Below are 11,837 nucleotides of genomic sequence, written 5' to 3'. Positions count from 1 at the left end.
CGCTTTTAGACAAGCATGGTCCCAAACGAATGATACGCCCTTCTTTGTGAGCCTGGAGAATGGTTGGCATTTCCCTGAAAGGTTCGAGATGAACTGACGAATATAAGCCAATCGTCCATGTAATCCTCTGAGTTTTTTAAGATTTCTCGGGGGTTGCAACTCATTAATTGCCTTTACTTTATCAGGGTCAATGTGAATACCCTTAGTGGTGATGATGAATCCAAGGAATTTGCCGTTGGACATTCTGAGGAAAGATTTGGTAGGATTCATCTTCAGTTGATGAGTCCGCATCAGGTCAAACATCATCTTCAAGTCTTTGATGTGATCATTTTTATCACGGCTCTTCATAACTAGATCATCCATATAGCATTCGACAGTCTTCCAAAGATGCTCCTGGAAAATCTTTGACATGGCTCTTTGGTATGTGGCACCTACGTTCTTCAAGCCGAATGGCATAACTGTGTAACAAAAGACACTAAGGGGTGTTATGAACGTAGTATGTTTCTCATCATCTGGATGCATCTTTATCTGATTACCAGAAAATCCATCCAAGAAGGACATTCTCTCGAATCCACACGTATTGTCGATGATAACATCCAATTGGGAAGAGGAAAATTGTCTTTCGGGCAAGCGGTGTTAAGATCTCTGAAGTCGATACAGATTCTGATTTTCTCGTTCTTTTTAAGGACCGGGACAATGTTGGCAAGCCATTCAGGATGTTGTTCTTCCCTGATGAAACCCGAGCCAATAAGCTTTTTAACTTCAGACTCGATTGCCTCCATAATTTATGGACGAAACCGTCTTTGTTGTTGTTTGACAGGTTTAACATCTGGTTTAATATTGAGGCGATGCACTGCCACATTTGGATCGAGCCCTGGCATATCCTCGTAGTTCCAAGCAAAAACATCAATGTACTCCCTAATGAGGGCAATTAGCTCTTCTTTCTTATTTGGTGGGAGACTATCGCTACTGAATATCAGTTTTGGGTTATCCTCATCACCCATATTTACCTGGATTACTTGGTCCTCTGTAGGGGGTTCCCTTTGTTCGAATCTATCACCGTACTGCATATTCAGGTGATGAACCCAAGGGTCTTCCCAAGTTAGTATTTGATCGTCTTCTTCAACGGTGGCGAAGTCGATTGTAGTCATGTTCGACATTAGTCTTTTGAACATTTCCCCAAGACTAGCGTCGGAGTCTCAGGCTGAAGAATCGGAAGAATATCCGTCTTTACCCTTATTAGCTATTTGATCGATGACTTGCCAGTAGCACTCGTCATCGGACAAGGAGACATAGCCTAAACCTCTTCTGTAACTATAATAATTATCGGGTTTTCCTTTTGGTACATAAGCCATACGAGGTGGAACTCGCGGACCTCGACCGAAACAAAGACCCTCTCCAAGTGCGAAGTCATATCCATATCTCTCCATGAGGTTTCATGCTTTTGTATCATATCTGAATAAATGAGAAGCAGGTTTATCATCATCGTCATCTTCTTCCAAGAAGTGTTCTGGTATTAAAAATTCCTTTCCTTTACCGTAGACAACTTCCTTTTCACCCCCTACCTTTGCGGGGACAATAAGTATCGTTCTGAATGAATCCTGAACATGCTTCTTCATCATGCAACATGATTGAAGTGGCATATACAAGTCAGATCATTATATAACCCTTTCATGATGTTATCAAGACTTAATGAGTACTCTAAATCATCATTTATTGCTATTTCTTCGGCAAGTTGCCAATTACAACTACTATCTGATGACTCTCCATCGTCAAGATTGATTACAATGGGTACAATGTCATTAAGTACAAAACCAATATTATAATCGAACCCAGCTTTGATGTCAGCTTCTTCTCTGTTGTCCGTACCTTGGGCCGATGGTTCAGTATCGGATTCAGTTCCATAGAGAAGGAAGTCGGTAAAATAATTTTCCATCCCCTTAAACGGCCCTCATTATTAGTGTTTATATATTTAAGACACCGACGAAGGGTGAAAGGGACTATAATGTTACCGTGGATCCATGGTCGACCCAACAGTAAGTTATAGGACGTCTCTGCGTCGATCATATAACATGTGACTTCCTACTTTAAGTCTCTGATCTGGCACTTCACTCGGATTTTACCTAGTGGTCTGGACCCACTGGTGTTGAATCCGTAGATTGTAGTACCCGTAGAGGCCAGTTTATTAGCCGGTATTCCGAGATTATATATCAATCGGCATGGTATGATACTAACAGTGGAACCCGGATCGACTTGGATCCGGTTGACCACACTGGAGCCAATGTGCCCGGTGAAATACAAGGGTCAGTCATGCTTTGAATTCTTCATATGCATTTCCTCTTTGGTGAAAGAAATGCAGGAAAAGTGGTGTGCTGCGAGGTTATAATGTTGGACTGACGGTTCTGGTTCTTCAGGGGATGGCTTGATCTGAGTCAGGAAAGTGTCAGAATTTTCCAAGGCTTCTTGCAATGCTTCCCTCGTGTCTTTCGAAAGAACGTAGCAGCTCGTATAGTGTTATTCTGGCCGGTATATTGGCTAACTGTGTCATAATATCAAAGCACTGCGGAGTGTTCGAGGTCCCCGGTTTGTCTCTCTCAATTGGTTGATTGAATCGAGACTGCTTCGGGTTCTGACCCTCTTGGTATAAAGGCTCTTTCTCCTTTAGCTTTTGCTGAGTCTTTTCAACAAGTGCTGGGGGAGCTGTGACCACTCCCATTTCTTCTAATGTCTTGGAGAGAATGATTTTGGTTACACCCTGCTTAGCTAACTGCTTGGAGGCATCGGGGTATTTGAAATGGTATTCATTCCCAATCCGGATAGCAAAGACCGGTTCTCTGTTGGTTACAAAGACTTCTTGTTCATCTTCATAGAGTGGGAAAGCAGGAATTTTTTCATCATCTTCTTCTGGAATGGCTGTGGCTCCACAACAAGACTTCCCTTTTCCCTTTGATTTCTTTTTGGATGACGATCCGACCCACTGTTCATCTTCAATTAGATCGGGATGGACCCAGAGAATCTCGCCATTTAGGGCTGTGTGTGGCACAAGTCCTTTTTGGCGTTGTTCGTGAGGATCGTTATTGATGATCTTCACTGCTACATTCATTATGGTTTCGGACTGAAACCAATTCAAAGGAACAGACCCGAAGCTGATTGACACTACGTTCACACCCACATTCTTTTCCTTAGTCTGTTGTATAGTAATGACCCAGACATCGATCAAAGCTTAGATCTTGTCTTTGAAGGCATAGCATGACTTAGTCGGGTGGTGGACTACTCTGTGGAACGCACAGTATTTCGGATCATTAACCCTTTTGGCATCTTCCTGATCTTGGATCGGAGGCAACTTGATGTTGTTATTCTCTATGAGATATTTAAAAATACCGGAGACTTCGTCCTCTTTAAAAGAGTAAACCTTTGGGAATTTTGGTTCTGAAGTCTTCTGTTTCTGAGGTTGTTGTTACCACCGTGACTGCTAAGGCGACTTTTGCTGTTGTTGTTGCGGTTGCGGTTGCGCTTGCAGCTCGAATGTTTGGTTCGCGTCTACTGCATTCGCTTGTGCTTTTCCCTTACCCTGAGGGACAAAATTCTGCTGTGGAGTATTCGTCGCCGTTTGACCTCTTTCAACCTTCTTCCTTTTGAGAAAGTGTTCGGCTCGTTCTCCTTGGACCTTCAAGTCCTTCCAAGTCTTGGATGGTGCGATTCCCATGGCTTCTAGGATATCCAGAGAAAGATTGTTATGATAGGTTTCCAGGATGAAGTCCTCGCTAATCGGATCTCTATAATTCATAGCTTTGTTCCAGAATCATTTGATGAAACTTTCGACCAACTCTCCGTCCTTCTGATTCTCATCGAATAACGTTCCGATTGAAACCTCAGTATCATCATCGAAGAAATTTGTGAGAAACATGTCTTCCATGTCATCCCAACTGTTCATACTTCCCAGCTTAAGATGACGATACCAATCGAAGGCCGCTCCGTGAAGGGTGCTAACGAATGACCGTACCATCAAGGGCTCATTTCCGGAGATTATTCCCAAATAAGATTTGAAGTATATTAAGTGCTGAGTGGGGGAACCATTTCCATCAAACAGCGTGAAGTTGATCAAATTAAACTTTACCAGGTACTGGATTGATTCCCACTCTCTTGGGTAAGGACAGGGTATTCCAGACCTCTTTACTTCTTGAGCGCTCATCAACGCATTAATTTTGCTCTCCAAGTCCCTCATCTTCTTATTCTCGCTCGTATCTTTCTTCGAGCGATTCCGGGAAGAAGTGACATGGTCCTCCTTCGTATTGTTATCATCTGAGGTACCACCCCCAGCATTGTTGTCAATGAGAGGGTGTCCATATTGGCATTCTCATCCGCTTTTCGATCGCTATCAGCTTGGTTAGGATTATTACGACGGCTGGACTCTCCCTGCTGATTCGTCAGCGTCGTAATTTGTTGGCTGTGCATGTCTCTCATCTCTTGCATAGCCATCTCCATCTCAAATTTAAAATTCTCTTTCTGCTTGGCTAAAGCATCCTCGAGAATTTTAGCCATTTGCCATCTCCATCTCAAATTTAAAATTCTCTTTCTGCTTGGCTAAAGCATCCTCGAGAATTTTAGCCATTTGTTCGACATTAATCATGAATGATTCATAATTTCTGCTTGGCTAAAGCATCCTCGAGAATTTTAGCCATTTGTTCGACATTAATCATGAATGATTCATAATATTACCCTGCATTGGACGTTGTATCGTCAGAAGCCAATGCAGAGCAAGCATCTGACGTTTCATCTTCCGAGGACCATGCCCTCTTGAGTCTAGGTCTAACAGTTCTAGACCATAGCCAAGTCATGCATTGGGATACTTCTGTAAAAGGCTTAGGATTGAACCATTGCGAGGACTTGCCTTTGGGCCATGTTGATAGTTACTCGAGGGAACTCGTCACCTAAGCCAGTTAGTTTTCTCCTGAGAAAATGTATCGTCTTTGGTTCGAATGTTTCATTAGAGATTAATTCAAATACTGAGACCCTCCAGGGAGTAGTCTCGTGGCAGCTGTATTCTAACAACACTGCCTTGATAATTTTCACACACGGACAACGAGAGTTCGTCTTTCGGACATTTCTCTTCCGAGCCTTGTTCGTATTTGCTGTTTGATAGTACAACTCATCAGTCTGATGACTGGAGCAACCTGTCATGTGTTGGTATGGTTTCCCAGGTATAATATCGTCGTCAGACGAATACGTTTTCCTCTGGGGATACGATGCTTCATTGGCATCTCCAAGAGTCACTCGTTTAGATTTACGCCTTCGTGCGCGTGAAACTCTAACGGGCTCTTGTACTTCGACTTGTAATCTGATGCGAACAGTCATCAGAGCTTTTCCTTTATTATTAGGGGGATTAGTATGACCCTCAGCCTGAATGATTGTTTAGGAGCCTTTCGACGGTCCTAATCGCTCCTTAACAGGTGCTTTACCTCGATCTTCGGGGAGAGGACCAAGATGGTCTTTCAAAGAAACTCTGAATTTGGTGAGGTCCACACTACCAAGGGGAGTGGGATCCGGAGTTGACGAAGGTTGAAGGGTAACTTCATCTATTTTTGCATTAGGCGCTGATTTGACCTTTGGCATCCAAACCCGTTTCTGTTTGGGTGATTTTTTAATCACCTCTTCCTTCTGCATTTTCTGCGCTTCTTGCACAAGGATTCGGGCTTGCGCCAGCAATGCGTGATGCTTTTGCATTTGCTCCTCAAGGGTAGAGCGGGTCCTCTTGACGTGGACCTATTCGTTCTTCTCTGTTTTAGAGGAGAGGTTGCTCGATCGTCGTTGTTGTTCTTGGAACTGCCTAGATTTTAGATCCACATCATAGCGAATCCCGTCTATTGGCTCCAAAACCTTAGCAAGTTGATGTGCAAGATGTTGACGCTGTCTTTGGCGCGCCCTCTTTGACAACGTTGGTGCACCTTCAGCTGACTCTTTGGTCAAGTTCGGGTCCGCTGATCTAACTTCGCCGGATATCGGCGACACGTCGTGATCTACGACTGCAGTAGCAGGATGCGAAGATCATCTTCTCGGGTCTTCGTGTCAGAAGACCAGTGGACTTTTTTGGATCTGCGAGGAGAGGAAGATCTGGAGGAGAACAAGTATTCCTCAAACTTTTGCTGGTCGAACTCATATTCGACCTCTTCATTCACCAGGATCTTGATTGCTGGTTGCGTCACGACAGCTTCGACAGCGAAGCTGTTGGCTCCCACTATGGTCGTCGGCTTGTTTAGGGAGAAAGTCAATTTGTTTATTGTTGTGTTTATTACAACTTCAAACGTTACAATGAAAATAAAAGTTAGTCTTTTTATAAGATCTTTACACAATGAAAACAAAAAAAGTACAACTCTCGTCAAACAGCACAACATATGTTTATCGCCCGCTACTTGCGTGGGATCTTAGCCTGTGACGGGGATGTTAATATCCGTGGACCACCAAACGACCAGATTAGATCCGGAGCTTCGTCGATTCGCGAAGGAATCACGGAACCGAAGCAATTATCTCGATAACAGCGAGATAATCACTCTTCTCGAGATTACCACAACGGGGCAATCTCAAGGCAAAGGACCGGGAAGTGTAGATCAGACAAGCTCCTATTCTTTATGTCGATGAACTCTATCTGATCTCCTCCTCTCTTCTGAAATTCGTGCTCCTTCAGACTTCAGTTGATAATCACATTTTATTACAATTTTATATCCTCATTATCTATTTTATATGAATAAATATGCTACTAATAATTGTTCTTATCTTTAATTATAGGTTAATAAAGAATAAATCTCAAACTCCAATCTCTCAACAAAAAGCCCTTGATTTAATAAAGAAATAAAGCCCATGAAGCCGAAGGAATTCTTTCAAATATTTAATGAAGAAATAAATCAAAGCCCAGTGGAAAAATCAAGAGAAAATGCCAAAGCCCAAATGTCAAAGCCCAAAAGTCCAAGCTAAAGCCAAAGACCCAAACCCAAAAGCCAAATACAAGAGGATATGCGGACAGCACACAGGAGAAGGGCAGGCATCGATGCCTGCATCGATGCCGGCATCGATGCCTGTATCGATGCAGGCATCGATACCCTGGGCAGTTAGTTACGAATCTAAGGCTGATTTTTGATGTTTTTGGATAAGATTTCAATCTAATAGCTCTCATTCACTGATGTTTACTATAAATAGGGGTAGAGAGTGAGGGGTTAGAGGGGTGAAAATTTTTGATAGATTAGATTTATTTCATGCTTATAGAGTAGATTTATTTTCTTGTATTTAATTCTTGCAATTTATTTTATAGTTTTGATTTTGTAATTTATTTTGTACTTAGATTTTAATTTCTTGCACTATTCACCTTGAGGCTAGAACCCTCTTGGGTTTAGTTTTTTTTTTGTTTGATTCACCTTTAGGCTAGAACTCTCTAGGGAATCACCCTTTTCTAAGAAGTGGATTCACTTTTAGATTACCCATATCTATAATTGAATCCACCATCTTTAATTTCTTGTATTTTCTTTTATTCTTGAATTTTATTTTTCATTCTTGATTTTTTATTTGTTTCTCGATTTTTTTTCATTCTTCCTTCTTGCCTTGTTGATCACATTTATTTTTTACTCACATCCACTCTCAAAAACATTCATTTACACACTATCACGTTCACTCTCATTATCTCTCCACAATCACATTCACTCATCACTCTTATTTGTCATGCACACAACATAAGAAACGATTTTATATTTTCTCCTACAAAACACCTTCCTCGTGGATCGATATCTTTATACTATAACTTGACACGGTTGTGCACTTGCAACATTTTTGGTACATAATTATGCCGCATCACCTTTTTTCAGCAGGGCTTCGCCAACGCTCGAGAATTCCAGATCTGAATAAATGAAGGCATTGGGCTGTATTTATAGGCTTCGGGAGCTCTGTTTTCGGATAAGAACGGTTGATTCACTCTTATCCTTAGTTGTAACTACTTAACCATGTTCTTGGATGATATTTTATTAGTTGGAACAAATCCAGACGGTTAACGGTCGAAAAACAGCTTAAATCTGTAAAAAATAGTACTTTTGGGCTACGGACACCCGTGGGTGTCTCGGCCAAGCATTGGCCAAAACACCATTTGGTGTCTCAGCCAAGATTTGGCCGAGACACTACTTGGTGTCTCGGTTAAGGTTTGGCCGAGACACCGCTTGGTGTCTTGGCCAAACTTTGGCCTGAACTTGGTCTCACGTGTTTCGTCCGTTTCTGCCGTATCTTAATCGTCTGAACTCGGAACTATGTGGTTTAAGATGCATCGGAAAGCTAACGAGGAGATCTATGAGGTCTCATGGTTGAATCATATGTGAAGTAGATGGGACACGAATGGTGCTTCATCTTTCGTAAGTGATGCGGAGCTCCTGGTCCATTCGTGTTTCCATTATTCCGAAGTTTTGTTGCTTCACATGGTTCGTCGACTCACTTCATGCGCTTGTCATCGTCAAATGAGCTTCTGTGACTAGGATAGCGATGTTCATCATCTTCTCTCTGTCTTGAGCCACGTGCGAGGACCTGTAGATAGTTTTTGATGCCTACATAGGTGAGTCCTCATCACAATTAATGTTATACAATTTAAGTACAAAAGAAAAATGAGGGTTGATCAATGATATAGTTAGTGAGGGGGAAACTCTAGTGTAAAACCCTATAATTTCTTTGAAAATATTATGAAAAAAAATATTTAATGATTTTTATTATGGTTGATACTATTCTGAGGCGAATGAGTATGTTAATAATCAATTTGAGATCGATTAAGTACGTATATGAAGATATATAGTGTAAACATACATGAACACATGAGAAACTGTCAGCTGAGACCACGTCTGGTTGGTCGACTGATTATTAAAATCGGTCGACCGATAGGTGTTGGTCGGTCGAATAATAAATGAGCATCAGTCGACCGATCAATGCACGAGTCTGGGTTTCAGGTCGGGTCAGGATTTGTTTTGGTTTGGTTTGTTTGTATATATATGAGTATATATATATATATATCTGAAATTTCTATTTTTCTTCATATTTTCACGTAAACGAAAGCCACCCCTTCCCTCAATAACCCTAGAGTTGGTTCTCGTGGGTTTGAAGAGCTTTGTGAAGCTAAAACCTAGAGGAGCTCGGCGTTTGGTAAAGGAGGATCGTGTTTCTCGCGTGTTTGAGGAGCTCAGCATGATTTTGAGGCAAGTTTCATCTCCTCCAACCCCATCCCCGTTTCTACTTGGTTTTTATTAGATTTTAAAACCTATTTTTGAACTGTATGACATAAAGATTGCTTCTTTAAACTGAATGACATAAAGATGTAACCTTTTTGACTTAAAAGGTTTTAAAACAAATTTCTTGATTTGGTTTTAGATTCTGAAATAGATCTAACGTTAGTTTTATGTTGATTTTAGTAGTTTTCATGATGATTCTTACAAACATGATCATGTTAGGGTTATTAGATTTCACTCAAACTTGATAATTATGTTTCATGTCGACAACTGAACCCTAATCACATTAAACAAGTTCTAATACATGTGTTTATTGCAAATTTTTTTGATTTTGATGCATTGTAAACAAAACTTGTAACCTAAACCCGACACCAGCGTCAGTCGACTAATCGGACAAGATCGGTCGATCGATCTCGACTTTTAGCCTTACAGTCTGGCTTTGGCTAGTCGACGAGATGCATTAGTCGACTAGTCAATGGTTTATTTGTGCACATTACCGCCAGTCGACCAATGTAAGGAATCGGTCGACTGGTCAGTGTTGTTTGTGAACTTGTTAATTTGACGCATGAGTTAATCATGAACATGAGTTCTGGTCCACACATCGAGACACATACTTAACCACTGGAGTACACGTACTAGAGTTGAGCATGCACGGGCATTTAGAGGTGTGAAATCTATATTTTGTGTTTGTCATGCTAGTGAGTGACGCGTATTGCAATTCATGATAGTTGTGGATGCTTGAGTGGGTTAGTTGGCACTCCGCAATGAGACTGTGGGGGACTACACTTAGAGTGGATTAGTTGGTATATCACAATGAGACCGTGGTAGACTACACTCTATGATGCATCATTCCTGATTAGACTAATATGCCTATTTTCGCAAGACGATTGAGTAAGGTAGGTGATGCCACAGGATATTGTGAGCGCCTTACTCAACATTATTATTTTTTTGTTAGAGGATCACACATATTTATTTTCATGCTCCCATGTTATTTACCCCGAGAGTAGGGTATAAAGATTGATGTTGTTTTACATGACGTATATTATACGAGATTCTTTTACCATATGATTATTCTTGTGACTGCGCCACCTACCCGAGGGTAGTGTATGTTATTTTGACATGATTTGTTTCGGATGAGGCTTGACAATGTATCATCCTTTGTTTTATTTTTCTTATTCATAGGTTTTGAAGTTGGTATTTAGTGATTCACAATTTAAGATACGAAGTATATATATGAGGGTTTCCTTGTTTGGATTATTTTGCTCGACGTACCCATTCTTGTGTTGTGGATTTCTAAATGTCAATTTCATCTTAGTTCAGGATAGATGATTTATATATCTATATGTATTAATTTGTATTTTTATACTCATAACCCCCTCCCCCGGGGGCGGTGGAGATGATCTGGCTAGTGCTTTGACGCTCGTTGTTTCCCCTCTTTTCAGGCAATGAGTCAGGCGTCTGGAGAGTCGTAGGTTGACGGAGATTCAGTTTAGCTTCCGTCATTTATTATTAGTAGTTTATTTGTGCTCCGCAGTAGTTACTTATTGCTTTTTGTTAGACTTTAGAGATGTATTTCGTGTTAGAGGCAGAGTGCCTTAGTATTATTTTCATTTGACTCTATGTATTGAGATATTTCACACTTGTTTCAAACATCAGTTGTACTACATTTTCTTGATTGGAACATGATTATATTTACTTATGGATCTTTTCTCTATATTGTGTTCCTTGCATTATTATTATCTTTATTCTATCTACTTGTACCTACACTTGTTTATTGTTTGACTCCCACTAGAGAGATATTATTGTGATGATAAAACGTGTTATTGCACAGTATGAGTGCATGGCATGTTTGACATCCTTGGATTCAGCTTGGATTGTAGACTTGTGTGAAACCAAGGGTATCATAGTTGGTATCAGAACTCTTGTTTTAGTATCCTTAGGATATCCTGTGTCGAGTCATGGAGCTAGGATAGAGTTTCCTAGGATTCATGTATAGGGTTCGCTAAGAATTCCTAGATCGAGTGAGGATGTAATATGCGTAACTTGAAAATTTTAAGAAATTTTTTTATGACTACCTTACTCTGATTATGAAGTATTTTGGGTGAATACCATGTGATATGTTTTTACCTACTAGTTGAGATGCACGTGCAATGCACGTGGTTGAATTTCATGATTATTTAAATTGATAAAAATAGAATAAAAATAAAAAAATAAATTTTTTTGTGGGATTGATCATCAACTCAATAATCCCTCTCTCAAATGAAATATCGTCATTGTTTTCTTCAACCCAGACTGTGGCCACGTGATCTACTATTTGTGAGCTATAAACATATTGATCTAGTACAACATTTCTATTTATTGATATCTTAAAGTTTTTAAAAGCTGGGTACTCATTTAATTTGTGAAGAAATTTTGCATATGAATTTACTTACAATATGTTAATTAAACTTTTACTTGTAGTTTGATTCATATTCACATTAATTTTTAGTTATTGTTTCACTCATATTTACATTATCTAATATTCTCATTCAATTTTATAGCTCATTCTCCGTATCATAGAAGTAAAACTGAAAGTACGAAGAATTATTTTCTTAC

Source organism: Asparagus officinalis, chromosome 7 (genome assembly GCF_001876935.1).
Source record: "Asparagus officinalis chromosome 7, Aspof.V1, whole genome shotgun sequence".
Taxonomy (NCBI): domain Eukaryota; kingdom Viridiplantae; phylum Streptophyta; class Magnoliopsida; order Asparagales; family Asparagaceae; genus Asparagus; species Asparagus officinalis.
The sequence above is the reverse complement of the archived record's forward strand: the minus strand, read 5'-3'. Positions refer to the sequence as shown.